We start from the raw sequence: 15,545 nt of genomic DNA, 5'->3' as shown, positions 1-15,545 counted from the left end.
TGCTGCCATTTTCAATGCTTGTTATCACCTGGCACATTGACCATACGTCGGGCTGAATGAGCAAATACCAAATTCTCTACCTCAATTCCAATGAGTACTCAATTTCTGGTAAATGATGAGAAAATAAAGATGTATTGGCAGTAACAGCAGTGATAGTGTCAAGGGAAAAACAATTCTCCAAAGGGAACATAGCTTCCTATGAAAATGGTAATGTTCCTATACACAGAAAGCTAAAAGTTTAGTTATTGCCAGGAAATCTTGTTGCAAAATGAAAACCTGATGTTGTGGAACTTGTCTGACAGGGTGAAGTAAACTTTATATTCTGAAGCCCTCAAAATTCAATGGTGGTTTCCAAGTTGTTCAGGCAGCAGTTGTTACCCAAAAAGGGAAATCTTTCCTCCTTCGCATCAATGGTGCAAGATAGCATGTAAATTCGGGTAACCTAGGACCTTCTGTATAAACCAAATTCATATTGTCATCATAGCAATGTCGAGTGTTTCTGCAACATTTCAAGTTAAGAAGCTACCGATGGGTATTTCCCATTTGTAGTATGAAGAATTCTTTTTTCTGTCTCTCATATTATGTTCTGTATGAAGTAAAGGAGGTTTCTACTCTCTCAAACGCTTGATCTTATCTAAAGTACTTTCCAAGTTGCATATCAGGATAAATGGCCAGAACTCAGTTTTTCTTGGTGATGAAGTATGAATCACAATGCTTAAACATTTTTGTATTCAGTTCTATTCTGCAATTATGTCAGAAGCTTTCATTCTTTCCAGCTCAGTTCTTTTATTGATGCATGACATATTCCTTCATTGCACATTGCTCTAAGTAGAAGGATATGCTTTTATATCCTTTCAGCTTTAACATCCAACTACTGATAGGAAAGTTTTGTATTGCCCTCCAATAGGCAATGCTTTCCTTGGATAATGTTTGCATAGGGCTTTTCTTTGTATATATATATTGCTCATTCTTAGGTGGTTTTATTAAGTATTAAAGGTATACAAAAGCTGATCAAAATTAAGAGATCAGTACAAAGGCGGCAAGAAGCACTCTTAAACAGTAACAGTTAAGAGAGCAAAGCACCCTATCACCTTAAATGGAAACAGAATATAGCATTACAATGAAAAATCAGCAACAACCAACAGCCCCCATAACACCATGCAGGAGCATAAACGTTATAATAACAGAATCCACAAACGAAACAGCTACATCATATTAATTGCTAGCCAATGTTGTCCAAACTGTGAATGATGGAAGAAAAGCAGTTTCAACTCAGAACAGAAGCAACATGGCTTACCACCAAGCGAAAAACATATTGGCTCTTTCAACTCCAAAACGAAAATGGATGTTAATGATATGCATGGCAGGATAGGGTGAGGAGTTTTGGTTGTCTAAGTGGGTCGGAGCGGATGAGGTTGATTTGCCCAAAGAGGTTGATTTATCATTAGCTTCTAGGAAGAATGGAGATGACAAAAAAATCAACAAAGTTTTGAGTGGAGCTCGGAAGAAGCAATTCAGGTGATCAAGAAATAAAGAATTCATCTAAGGAAAAGGAAGAATAGAGAATATTAGTTAAATGACGTAAAAATAAGGAAAATAAGGGGATAAAAATACCAATCTATAGATAATTTTGATGTTAACTAAGAGTGATGTTAACATAAAAAGTTTACTGACATTTTGTGAAAAATTATGAGAAGGATATTAAGTGAGAATAAAGGATTTTTATTCTTTATTTTATCTTATACAATCTTGTTTTTTCTTTTGATAATTGAATATAATAATTAACACCTTCAATTTGATTTTTGTTGTGATTTTTTACGAATGTAAATATGGCTTTTAAGTATAATTTAGTTTAGGCATAAGACTCGAAAAACTCTTAAACTATATAAGAAAATTCAAATAAATTTTTATTCTTTTATTACCTTAAATTAAGTTCTTATATTTTTATTTTGAATCTAATAAACTTTTATGAAAATTTAAATATGTTTTATAGGAGCTTCTCTATCTATGTCTGATTAAGAGTAAACATAAGATTCTTTTCCATACAAGTCACATCTTTTTTTTATAAATATGTGCATACCCACACAACACACGCCAATTTGTCAATGAATTGAAGGTGTCGTAAGGCTTATATTTTTGTATGCCTTTCTCATCAATTCTGACATATTCTTGCTAATAACTTTATTTTGTTTAATTTAATCTTCACTTAAATCTGATTCCTACCCAATTCTATCAGGGAATGTGACCTCGCCATGTTTTTTTCATTGTTTTGCAGGTGCATTTTAACCACAAGCACATGGGTATAGGCAGAGACAACTGCTTTGTACTGAAATTTTATAATAACATCAGTGTTTATTATTATACTAAATGATATATTTATCCCTCATTTTCCCGGTACTCTGAGAGGCTAAGTGCTAACTTAATTTTGATTTTAGAGATGAGGTACCTTATAACAAGCTGGTCATCTATTATGTCCACATATAATTAAAGTGTAAAGGGTAGCTGTCAAACTTGTGGAAGTTTATAGAACAATGAAACGGGAAAATGCTTTACATATTTTGGTTCTCCTAGGTGACTTCCTCTTGTTTGTGTGCTTCAAGATAGTTCAATTGCTTTATGCTTATATATGTTTTGATCACAGAGATTCAGCTTTTATCAAGAAACATGAAAACGAGAGCTGTTTACTGTCGTTGAAAGGCAAAAGAGCATAACTGAAGAACGCACCTCTTTCTGTCATTGTACTGAAATCATGGTTTGTAAATTTTAAAATTCCTCTTACTCTGTTTTTTAGCTCTATTTTAATTTCTTTCATTGATTCTTTATTTTTTAATAACTTTGCTTTCATTTGATTTGTACATGCTGGAATCCGAACCTCTACTTGAGATGTACTTTATCTTGGTACCTTACTAACAGAATTTAGCAATCAGGTATTTAATATGTAATTTCTCTTTTGATTCCCATTTAGCTGCACTTAACCTCAACACAAGTAACTACATCACAAGCGAGAGGAAAAACAAGGGAAAATATAAACAGAAGAAAAGAAAGAAAGAAAGATGGTGCCAATCAAATAGAATAATTGTCCTGGTGTAAATGTTCTGCGAAAGATACTTGGCACGACTTCTTTTTTATTCTTAGATATTAAACAGTTAAGAGTAAGGGGAAGAGAATGGGAATTAAATCTAGCCAACACAACTAGTTCCTCTGTTTCTTGCGGATGAAAGTGCAAGTCAGATATTTCAGTTTATAAATTGTTGGCTAAATCTCTTGCAATGGTGAGAACCTGAACCATTCCTCTACTTATTTATATACAAAATATAAAGAAGTTCATTTTCTTTATCTGCATAGAACTTGAAATAAGGGCCTGTAAATATTTATTTCTCTCGATAGGATTGACATAAAACTCAAACTTGAGAGGTTTATAAAGTGGAAGTCCAACAAGGAAGTAAATTTACAACCATTCGAACAGGGAAAGAGAAAAGGGTCAGAAGTTTACATCCTTTGTTCATACTAAAACTTAGGTATATCAACTTGGAAACGCTGTTTCACTTTCATGTTTACAGGTTTAAAATTCCAAAATAATAGTTTTCTTCATCTCACTTTCTTGTTAAAACTTGTAGGCTATTCTTATGTTTTATTTTGCAGGATGCTTTGAGTCTAAACCATCAGTGAAAAAGTATCACCTTGTACATCTGGAAGTCTGAGTAATTCCTGTCTCTTCCATCGATTTGTTTTATGTTTTTTCATGAAAATGACAGTAATCAGGACCTTCATTTCGAGATGACCAACTGGAAAAATAATTGCAAAATTTAAGCTTGAGAAGGACTGTTGTATTTCTTAATACTACATACCTGCAGGGAAAAAAATGTAACTCTGCAATTGGCTTAAAGCATTAGTTTGATAGGAGAAGTATAGTGCGGCACAGGCGTTGTTTCTCACCAGAGGTACAATATGTGTCTAATTGTTTCTCCTTTTTCACTAAATCATCTTACTTGCTTTACTTTTCTTTTCCATTTTGATCAGTCCATACCATAAGTTTAGAGTTAGAAATAACTCTGTTTCGCTGTAAACTTTTAGATGGCTTGGAAATAGCAAGGTTTTCTTTTACACTTGCTAGAATTATGATCCTCTGTTAGCCAGTTAACATATACTGATATATTGGCTTAAGCAATAATTATGATTTGCATCTAAAATTCAAATTTCAAAAAAATATCTAACACAAATTGTGATGATTTTTGCTGTCATTTTGTAGGTAGTATTCAGGGTTAAGAGACAGTGATTGGAGTAGCATGCTAATTCAGTTTAGAGATCAGGTATTATTTCCAATCTTTTGCATATTTTGTACTTAACTAAATTGAAATTGCTTGACCCTTAACATGTAGATTCCTTATGGAAATACAGGCCTTTCACAGCAAGGAGTTGAGCTAAAATTGCCGGACCTCCATGTTGATTTGGCTTCTGGCCTATAAAAGGCTAGTTAAGGAGAGGTCAGTTCTTTCTTTCTCCAACAACCTATAATGTCAGATTCAACTCTTAATTTTATAAACTTTTGCTTGAATGGCCTCATTACATGGCCAAGTACAACTCCTCATCTTGCATTAATTCCCCTATTTGGACATTAATATTTGTCGTAACAAGCCACTTTTCTCTTTAAGATCGTCTCTTTATTTCAATTTTCATTTTGCATCACCAGTGACACTCTCGACTACTGTTTACAGAAAGTACAAAAAATCATAAGCCAATCAAGGTTTCAGTAGGTCAGAAAAACAGAATTAAGGCACTCACATTTTTATTCAGTTTTTTACATCCTAATATTGCAATATGTTTTTAATTAGTTAAAATCTCACTAAGCAGATAATTCAGAACACTAATTGGTTCGAGACAACAGTAATTCAGGAGTGGAGCAGGGGATGGGTGTGAACTTGGATGTGGGGTTCTCTGTCTTATCTTGATATAACCCTAGAGAAATTAGGATTAAAAACGGAAGGTTGATCCATGTTATCCTCTATGAGCTTCCTCTGATACTGGAGAAATACTTTTGACAATTACTACTAAGCTTTGATTACTTCTAACAGTGGGTTGAAGCTGTTTTAAACAACATATAAGTTAATTTTGTTGTAGTGTATTTTCTAATTGTAGTAGACTTGTTTGCTATGTGGACGTAGGCAAGACGTTAAACTACGTAAATTCTTGTGTTTTTCTATTTGTATGATGCCTCTGGATTTTTTTTTATTATTTTTTGGGTAATTTTCAAACAAATACTTTAGTAGTAATGCATTGGAAGCTCAAATTCAAAAGTGAAGAAGATAAAATCCCAGTTTCATAACTTCTTGCTGACAAATTAGACAAGTCTGGTGATCTTATTGGAATCTGTTGCAGATTAACTTCACATTTTTGTACGAGTACAATATCTGTAAGTGTTCATCACTCAATACTGTCTAAAATTCCATTTGTTATGTCAACATTTTCTTGGTATATCACAATAATCATGTTCCCACTAGTTTTGTTGCTAGAAAGCAAAGCCCAATTTGCTGTTCTTCAGTTTTTCTTGTCATTTTACATACTTTACTGTTCTGTGAGTTGTAGAAAATGTTTTTCAGTTTTCATCTCTATTTTACATCGCAAATGATTAATTAAATAAAGGTAATAACTGGTTGAAGTTTAATATTGATGGGGTTGTTAGGGAAAATCCTGGAGAGATGGGCATTGGTGGAGTTCTAAGTAATGAATTGGCTGAAGTTAAAATTATGTTCTCAAAATCTATAGAAGTGCATGACGCAAACTTCATGAAACTGAGTACTAGAAGTCTTAAAAATTTTTGTGTCATCTAGATGGCACTCTACTCTTTCCTTAGTAATTAAGAGTAACTCTGTTAATATTGTTAAGTGGATTAGTGATCCGAGTAGTGTATTATGGAAGTATAGAAAGTGATTATTCAAAATTGAATTTTTTAAAAGGAAGACAATTAATTGAAAGATCATTCATACTTTAAGAAGTGCAAATGGAGTTACTGATCAATGGACTAAAGATGGTGTATTGAGGGAGAATGATTTTATTAATATTATTCCTTTGCCACAGATTTTTTTTCATATTGTATCTGATATGGGTTATGACCAAGAAATTGTTATGCTTGTCTAAAGATATTTGTTATTGTGTGGTCTTCGCTGGATTATTGCTATTGTGCTCGGCAAGTTCAATTGTGATGATTTCAGGTTCCCAACAGAGTGAGTTCATTCTTTTAGCTCCAGAGAGGAGTATGGCTTTGAGGAGAGGTTTTCTTTTTTACAATTTGTTACTATGATGGGGTTGTGTAGTCTCTTGTAATGCCTTAATTGCTTGGAGCATGGGTCTTCAAACTAGTTTACTTGGCTATTTAACTGCGGGCTGAATGCTGTAATGGGATTTCCCTTATATTCATAATCAATGAATTACTTCTCAAAAACAATAAATTGACCTTATTGTAAGGCTATTGAATAACGGCCATTAGATTTAGAGGCTTTTATATCAGCCATTTATCAATAAAAAAAATTGCAACCTGTTTACTGATCTAACAGGATAAGGAAAAAACTTGAATAACTCTTAAAAATCAAAACTTAAAAGTATCAATTAAAAAGAAAGAACTAACAAAGATAACAACATAATTTTTATGAAAATTAATCATTTATATTTATATTCTCGAGTTAAAAATATTAACCATGACAAAATTTTAATTTATAAATAAATAACAAAACGGATAAAAATAATTATAAATAAAAATTGATTGTTTAAAAAATCTTAGCCTAAATCTAAAAGAATAAATGTCAAAAATCATAAGATTGAAATAAATATTATTAAAATATTAACGTAAATGAGTGAGAGTTATAATTAAAAATCAATTGAAACAAAAGAAATATACTTAAAGTGAAAATTAATTATTTACATTTATATTCTTGAGTAAAAAATTTTAATTATTTATAAATGAAAAATAATTAGAATAAAAATGATTATAGTGAAAAGTAGTTATTTATAAATCTTGACATAAATTTATAAGAAAGAACGTCAAAACTCATAAAATTAAAATAAATATTATTAAACTATTGATGTAAATTCTAAAGAGTCCTATTCAAAGTATGGTCATTTAATTCTAAATTTTACCCAAATATTATTTGAAGATAATCATGATATTTTAAATGGGGTGGAGATGTATTCAAATTGTGACGTTTCTAGATGTATTCAAATAAACGTGAACAGGTTTACTTAAAGTATGTCTTAATTTGGACAATCTGCACTCCTTTGGAATTCTCCCTTTAGGACGAGTCTAATTGTGGTTGTATGCAGATAAGCGCTCTTTAGGACACAATAATGCTCAGACATCATTATGGTTTGTTTCATTTTTAATTTAATCTTATTGTACTCATAATGTCCATAGTATTTTACATTTTGGCATACAGCAATAAAATTTGCATAAGTTAAAAAAAAAGAGTCAATTTTTTAGGAACCATTAAAAATATATATAATATATAGAAATTTTTAAAAATTGTGAGGGGAATAGAGAAATTTTTAAAAATTTTGGGGGGCCGTTGATAGGATGCTCAGCCCCTAGAGCTAACGTAAAAAGTCACTTAAGTCAAAATAAATATAATTTATGTGAAAAGTAAATATTTAAATTTATATTCTCGATCTAAAAGTATTTAATGATTTACAAATTTTAATTTATAATGGAATAATAATAAAGATAAAAATAATTATATTGAAAATTAACAATTGAAAAATCTTGATGTAAGCTTATAAGAATTAATGAAAAAAATTATAAAGATAGAACAAGCATTGCTAAAATATTGACTTAAATATGTGAGATGTAACATAACAAGTCAATTTAGTCAAAATAAATCTAATCTTTGTGAAAAATAAACATTTAAATTTATATTCTTGAACTAAAATTATGTAACAATTTACAAATTTTAATTTATAAATGAATAATAATAAGGATAAAAATAATTATAGTGAAAATTAGTAAGTGAAAAATCTTGATATAAACTTATAAGAATTAACGTAAAAAATTATAAAGATGGACCAACCATTGTTAAAATATTAATGTAAATGTGTGAGATTTAACATAACAAGTCAATTAAGTCAAAATAAATATAATTTTGGTGAAAATTAAACATTTAAAATTATATTATAGAGTTAAAAGTATTTATTGATTTACAAATTTTAATTTATAAATGAATAAAAATAAGGATAAAAATATAGTCAAAATTAGCAATTGAAAAACCTTAACGTAAACCTATGAAAATTACCTTAAAAAATTATAAAGGTGAAACAATCATAGTTAAAATATTGATGTAAATGTGTAAAATTTAACATAAAAAATCAATTAAGTCAAAATAAATATAATTTTTGTGAAAATTAAAATTAAAATTTATATTATCAAGCTAAAAGTATTTAACTATTTACAAATTTTAATTTATAAATGAATAATAATAAGGATAAAAATAATTATATTAAAAATTAGCAATTGAAAAACCTTGACGTAAACCTATAAGATTTAACCTAAAAAATTATAAAGGTGGAACAAACATTGTTAAAATATTAACATAAATGTGTGAGATTTAAAATAATAAGTCAAAATAAATATAATTTTTTTGAAAATTAAACATTTAAATTTATATTATCGACTTAAAAGTATTTATTGATTTACAAATTCTAATTTATAAGTGAATAACAATAAGGATAAGAATAATTATAGCAAAAATTAGCAATTGAAAAACCTTAACAAACCTATAACAATTAACCTAAAAAATTATAAAGGTGAAACAAGTATTGTTAAAATATTAATGTAAGTGTGTGAGATTTAAATTAAAAAGACAAGTAGTTCAAAGTAAATATAATTTTTGTAAAAATTAATATTTATATTTATATTATTGAGCTAATTGTATTTAACAATTTACAAATTTTAATTTATAAATGAATAACAATAAGGATTAAAATAACTAGGACGAAAATTAGCAATTGAAAAGCATTGATGTAAATTTATAAGAATTAACGTAAAAAATTATAAAGGTGAAACAAACATTGTTCAAATTTCAATGTAAATGTGGAAGAGTTAACGAAAAAAGTCATGATAACAAGTTTAATGAAATTAAATTAGTTAGATAGGATGTTAATATTAAAAAAATAATATTCTTATATTTTAAGGTAAAATATAGATTAAAAAGAAAAATTCAAAACTTCTTATATTTTAGAAAAGAGAATTTATAAACTTCTTTTGTGAGGTAATTTTGTTTCAATAAACATGAATAAAAAAATAATTATTGTTTTTTTTATTATGTTAGAAAGTAATTAATGTTTATTGGTCATTTGCTTCCAAGTGGTAATTTTTTTTAATCTATTAGAGGATACAATAGGAAGCCACTTAAAAAAAAAGAAATTATTTTATCGAATTAAATATTTCAAAATTCGATGTTTCTAGAAATGATTTTCCAACTTTTTAAAATTTTGTTAGTATCTTTTCAAATTTAATTACTTACCTTATCTTATGTGGATAGTCATAGGGTTGATGAAGGCTTCAAACTGGACTCCCGATGGGGATGAATTGGTTGTAGTGTATGTGAAGGAAGCCATAAGATGGAATACTTCTAGCCAATTTGAAAGTTTAATTTGCATCTCTTCATCATATTGATCATTAGCCATTTGCTTACAACTGGTTAATTTTTTTTAATCAATTGGAGGTACAATAGGAAGCCATTTAAAAAATAAATAAAAATGCAATTATTTTATCAAATTAAATATTTGAAAATTATATAATAAATAGTCAGTGCAGTTTAAAAATTATATAATGGTTTCTTGGAGAATGATTAGAATGATCAACATGATCTCTACTTTTAAGGAAAAAGTGGCTAAATGGTCTGTTTTTCATACTCCAATCGAAAAAGCAAATAAATCATTTGAGCGCATTGCCAGTAAAGTGCCCCCATAAATCCGCTCAGCAGAGAAGGTAGACCGGACACTCCTCTTTTGTAACACCCCATAATCCCGTATAGTAGTCAAGCAAATTTATTTGTGTGAAGTGATTGAACAAGTAATGGAAGACATAAAAGAGTGGGGGCCGGCCATTTAAAAGAGGAAAGAAAGAATTGAATAAGGAAAAGAAGAAACAAAAATGAAAAGAGAGAAGATAAGAATAGATGGCTGCATGTGACTTATTAAGAGTCAAAGTAATAGTAAAATAATAAAAACTATCTCTTTTTATGGTGAATGATGGTAGGGACCGGCAAAGAGTAACAAAAAAAGAAAGAAAGATTGAATGAAAGAAGGGAGAAAAGGACAAAAGTTGTCATGTCCATTCTTTTCTCCCTTCCACGTGAAAATCATTCTTTCTTCTTCCTTCTTAACAGGAGCAAATGGAGAGAAATAAAAAGGGAGAGAAGGCCGGCTAAAAAACGAGAGAAGCAGAGAAAGAAAAGAGGAAGAAAAAAGAGAAAAAGAGTGAGCTGGGAAAGAGAGATTTGTGCTGCCACTTAGAGGAGTCAAAAGAGGAGATTTTTGCTACAAATTTTAAGGGAAAAGAAAGCTAAGTTGCTGCTGGATTTTGAGGAAAGAAAAGGAGAAAGAGTTGGGCTGTGGTGGTTGACGGAAAAAGAGAGAGAGCTTGGTTTTTGGTGACAAAATGGCTGAATAAAAAGAGAGAAAATTTGAGTTCTTTGGACTGATCTAGAGCTGACCAACGGTGGAAGTGGAGAGGATGCTTCAAGCCGCCAGTAGTGAAGGTTGAGAGCTGCCGGCGGTGAGAGAAAGAGAGGAAGAAAGTGCAGCCGATTGGTGCATGAAAGGAGGGAGAAGAAAGGAAGAGAAAAACGAGTAAAAGAGAGAGGAAGAAATGGGAAAGAAAGGTAAGAAAATAATAAAAATATATATAATAATGATGTTAGAATAAAAAATAGATATATTAATTAAGTGGGTTTTAATATTTAGGAGAAATAAATAAATGTTGCACTGTGGTGAAAGGTTAAAGGAAATAACGAATTACTGGTAAGAAAGAGTAGCTCGATACGTATTTGAATTAATAGCGACGTAATATCTCGCTATTTTGAGGTGAGTAGGGAGTGTTCATTTTAAATTTTCATAAATATATATTTATATGTATTATTTATTTTAAACGTGAAAATTGTAGATAGCATGTGTTGATAGCAATTTTAAAGAATTGTGAATGCAAATTATGTTTAAAAATCGTTTTGAATATATATGTATAAATTATATGTAAAGTGTTTTCAAAATGGGGAAACAAGCTCTTCGCACTATTTTGCTTCAAAATCTGTGTTTTATATTTGTGCAATGTGCATCCATGATTATAATGTTTATTCACCATACGAGTTATTGTTTCGAAATTCATGCACAAATTTTATTTTATGAAAATGATAATAGATTTTATCATACCTTGTGTTGAATACTTTGGAAATAATTTTGAGACGAGCTTTTAAGGACATAATACAATTTCAAAATGATTTTACAAACCGAGAGATTCGAGAGTAGGTCGGTTGTCATTTCGGTTAAGTGTGACCCTCGTATACGAGTGAGCTCTAACTAGAGAACCATTGGGTCACCGACGGGCGGTTAGGCTTCGTTGGGGTCACGGCCTGTGATATATGTATGCGTGGCTAGGCCACCAGATGATTACACTGTTACGACCGTATGATTCTCCGATGTCGGCCAACATCGTGAGACTGTCATGGCACATGGGAATCCGGTGGAAGCGATGCTCTCGGATGTTATTACGTGATAGCGGGACCACGAGTTTATTTTCATTCCCTACTCAAGAGTGGCATCTCTGGGTTTTTAAACTTATATTTCTTTGCATGGTGAAAACATAATTTAACGGTTTTTTTGCAGCTCTCCTTATTTTTACGGTGAAATGAATTTTAACTCCTCCGGTGTGAGGTGATTTGTGATTTACGTATGAGTTTGATTAACATTCGATTTCATGGGAGCTTACCGAATATACTGATTTGATTTGAGTAAAATGTCAATTGATTTTGACGGCGGAATTTTCTTCATGTAAAATTATTTTAATTCAATATTTCAAATGATTAACTTGAATAAGGTTATTGATCTGTTTTATAGTAAAGTTTTTATCTACCTTGGTTGATTTACCAATTGAAGTGTTTACAATGCATAAGAAATCCTCGGTTTTTCATATAAGGCACAAACTCCAGTTCGAAATAAATTGTTTTTGTAATCCTGTATTTTTATATTCAACTGATCTGCTATTGCTTGTTTCCCATCTATGCCCTACTCACGGAGCCGATGATCACTGAGTCTGTGAGACTCACACCCCTCTTTTCCCTCTTTTGCAGACAAGAATCGACCTAACTAGTAATCATCAGTGCGTTCGGCTCACCGCAAATAGGTAAAGACATCTCATGGCTTTTTATTCCGAGTCGCTCCGCTGTTAGAAATTGAGTTGTAGTACTTTGATTTTACTATGTAAACAAATATTAGTTTTGATAAAAACATAAATTTTAGATTCTTGAACTCAATGTATTTAATTGTGATATTATGACTTAAAGTCAAAATTTAATGGCTATGCTTCTTGTGAAATTTTAAGTTATAAAAAAATATATATATGGTTCAAATATTAGTACGGATTAGTAAAGATGTACAATGAGTTATGGAGAATTTTTTTTAGGCTTGTTCGAGACTTGGCGGGATCTCTCGGAGGTCTCGGACGCCAGTAGCGACTGAAGAGGGGTCGTTACATCTTTTCCTAGAAGTTTTTGCCGAAAATCTTAATTTTTGATGTGCTTTCTCTAACAGCATACTCTCCATCAGATGACAAAGCGAATTCCAATGCGGAACCAAATGACCTATTTCTCCATGACAAAGCTGTATATATGATGTACTCACCATCTCCACAGACAACAACAAACCTCCCATTTGGATTATTCTTTAAGCTTTGAGGGTATAGATCACAGGTCCCCAATTCCTTAACAGCCAAGGGCAATCTTTCTCCATCGGAAACCTCAAAATGTGCTCCTGCACTCTTAATATTCACAGTTTGAATTTCACTGAGCTTTGCCCATATGATTTTCCCACTGTTGTCCATCCTTGCTACAGGTATTTCACGACCAATTTTCACCATAATAGTTCCTTCACCATACCCAATCACAATCCTCCTGGAACCTTTCATTTATCCGATTGCCCAAACTCTCTCAAGACCATAATTCAATGTATCTTCAAGTCTATAAGTGGTAGCAAGCCAGATACGAACTGTCCCATCCTCAGAACCAGTAATTATAATTGGAAGTTCAGGATGGAAACACACTGCAGAAACATTGTGCGTGTGGCCTTCCAATGTCTGAACACAACTCTCGGTTTGGTATCGGAATTACGTCTTCATCCAAGCCCATCATTGAAAGATGCCCAGGATTGATTTCATTCTCAAATGGAAGCTTGCCTCCAAATTAAAGAAGTTTAAAAATTTTCTATTGTGAGAATTTGCAGTACTTGGTGGATGAAAGAGAAAATCTCAACATCAATAGCAAATATCTTCTAGAGGAATTGGAAATTCATGATTGTAAGTCTTTTATATCTTTATCTGCAAAGAGAAAGTTAGCATTGCAGGTTGTAAGATTAACCATTTCAAAGTGCAAGAATTTGCAATGCTTGCTGGATGAAAGAGAAAATATCAGCCTAGAGCAATTGGATATTGAAGATTGTAAGTCTTTGATATCTTTATCCACAAGGGGCGAGTTACTTGTGGGGCTGAAATACCTCCATGTTAGTGATGGCCAATCGCTAGAATCCATAGCACATGAAATTCAAGACAACTCTTCTCTTGAAAGGATGATTATCAACGATTGTGAAGAGTTAAGATCTTTGCCTCATGGATTGGACAAGCTCAACCATCTTGAGGAGATTTCTATTGAAAGATGTCCAAATCTGATTTCCTTCCCAAGGAGTGGATTGTTAACCCCCAAACTCAGAAAGCTCCATCTTTTTCGGTGTGAAAAGCTGGAAGCCTTACCCAACTGCATGCACAACATTGTCTCTCTTGAAGAATTCTCAATATATGATTGTCCAAGTGTGGTATCTTTCCCAGAAGAGGGGTTCCCTACCAATCTCATTTCACTTGAAATCTTGCAACCCATTATCTGCGAGTCAGTAATCAAGTGGGGTTTGCACAAACTCACCTCTCTTAAGCATTTCTCCATCAACGGTACTTCTCTAGATGTGGTGTCATTCCCTCACGAAGAAATGCTTCTACCCCCCTCTCTCACCTCTTTCACCATAAGTGATTTTCCCAACCTTGAAAGTCTGTCCTCCAAGGGCTTTCGAAATCTCACCTCTCTCGAATCATTGGACATCGAAGATTGCCCCAAGCTCAAATTCTTTTCGAGGAAGGAAATGTTTCCCTCGCTTTTGGAACTACATATTACTAATTGTCCATTGCTAAATTAACGATGCAAGAAGGATGAAGGATAAGAGTGGCCTTATATTGCCCACGTGACTGCCATCTACAGCTATTGAGAAGAGTCAAATTTGAAGTGGTTTGTGTTCATAAATGGAAGGTTCGCCCAGAAATCAAGTATATATGTCATTTTAACTTATATTAAATTTCATAATTCTTCTTTTTATTTGAAGAACATACATTAAGTCAGATGTTCAACTGCTCTATTTTCATGATGACTTTAGGTTCATTAGTTCAATACCGTATATAAATCTAATTAAAGGAATTAAGTTTGAGTAGCTTAATATACTTATTCAAGTCAAGTTTGAGTTTATAAAAATGAAAGTTGAAGAAACTTGAGCTCTAGAATTGAGCTCGAGCTTTTTAGTGCATTGCCTAGATTATTCCCTACCTACAATAGGTTGCTGAACTTATAAACAAAAAAGGGCAAAAAATGATACTGATCTCATTTACTTCATTTCACAGGCAGATTGCCATTGAGATTGCGTGATCTGTGACAATGCTTATGGTAGCAGTACATTACTGAAATTCAAATAGATCAGGTAGGAATCCTTACCTGCTGTAATGGCAAAATTGAATACTTTGCTAATTTAAGGATATTATTTAGGACTTATTCTCCAGGACTAGTTTGTATTCATAAGCTAAGCTAGCCCTAAGTTGCATTTTCACTCTCTTATTCATCTATTCATTTATGTTTCTTATATTTCCTGATGGGTTTGACATAAATCTTGAATCAGATAGGTTTAGAAGAACAGAAAAGAAGTCATATTGCAACTGTCTGCAAAGACAATGTCTTGACAATTGACTAGCAAACTGCTTGAGCTAATATAGAAGCTTCCCTCTCTATGCTTGAAACATTTGCTACTGTATCAGAATTATAGCACTCTTTGCCACAACCAAAACAATTGATTCTTTGGCAGCGTTTAATCCCAGTCTATTTCAATCCTGATATGTCCTCAATTTCTGGCACTATGATACATGATCTAAACAGCATCACCAGCAGCAAATCAGATATTTTAATTTGATTAATTTTCGCATCAGTGGAACTACTTCGCTGCCTAAAGCATCCCAAATTTGAAATGAGAATTTTAATTTGAATGTA

At 31.6% G+C, this 15,545-nt stretch overlaps 1 pseudogene; it reads left to right on the top strand.

The window, feature by feature from the left end:
- The first annotated feature begins 13,326 nt into the window (after positions 1-13,326).
- Positions 13,327-14,502, top strand: LOC148760498 (uncharacterized; annotated as a pseudogene).
- The last annotated feature ends 1,043 nt before the right edge of the window (positions 14,503-15,545 follow it).

This window comes from Theobroma cacao, chromosome 10, assembly GCF_053813885.1.
Source record: "Theobroma cacao isolate CCN51 chromosome 10, ASM5381388v1, whole genome shotgun sequence".
Taxonomy (NCBI): Eukaryota; Viridiplantae; Streptophyta; class Magnoliopsida; order Malvales; family Malvaceae; genus Theobroma; species Theobroma cacao.
The sequence above is the reverse complement of the archived record's forward strand: the minus strand, read 5'-3'. Positions and strand labels throughout refer to the sequence as shown.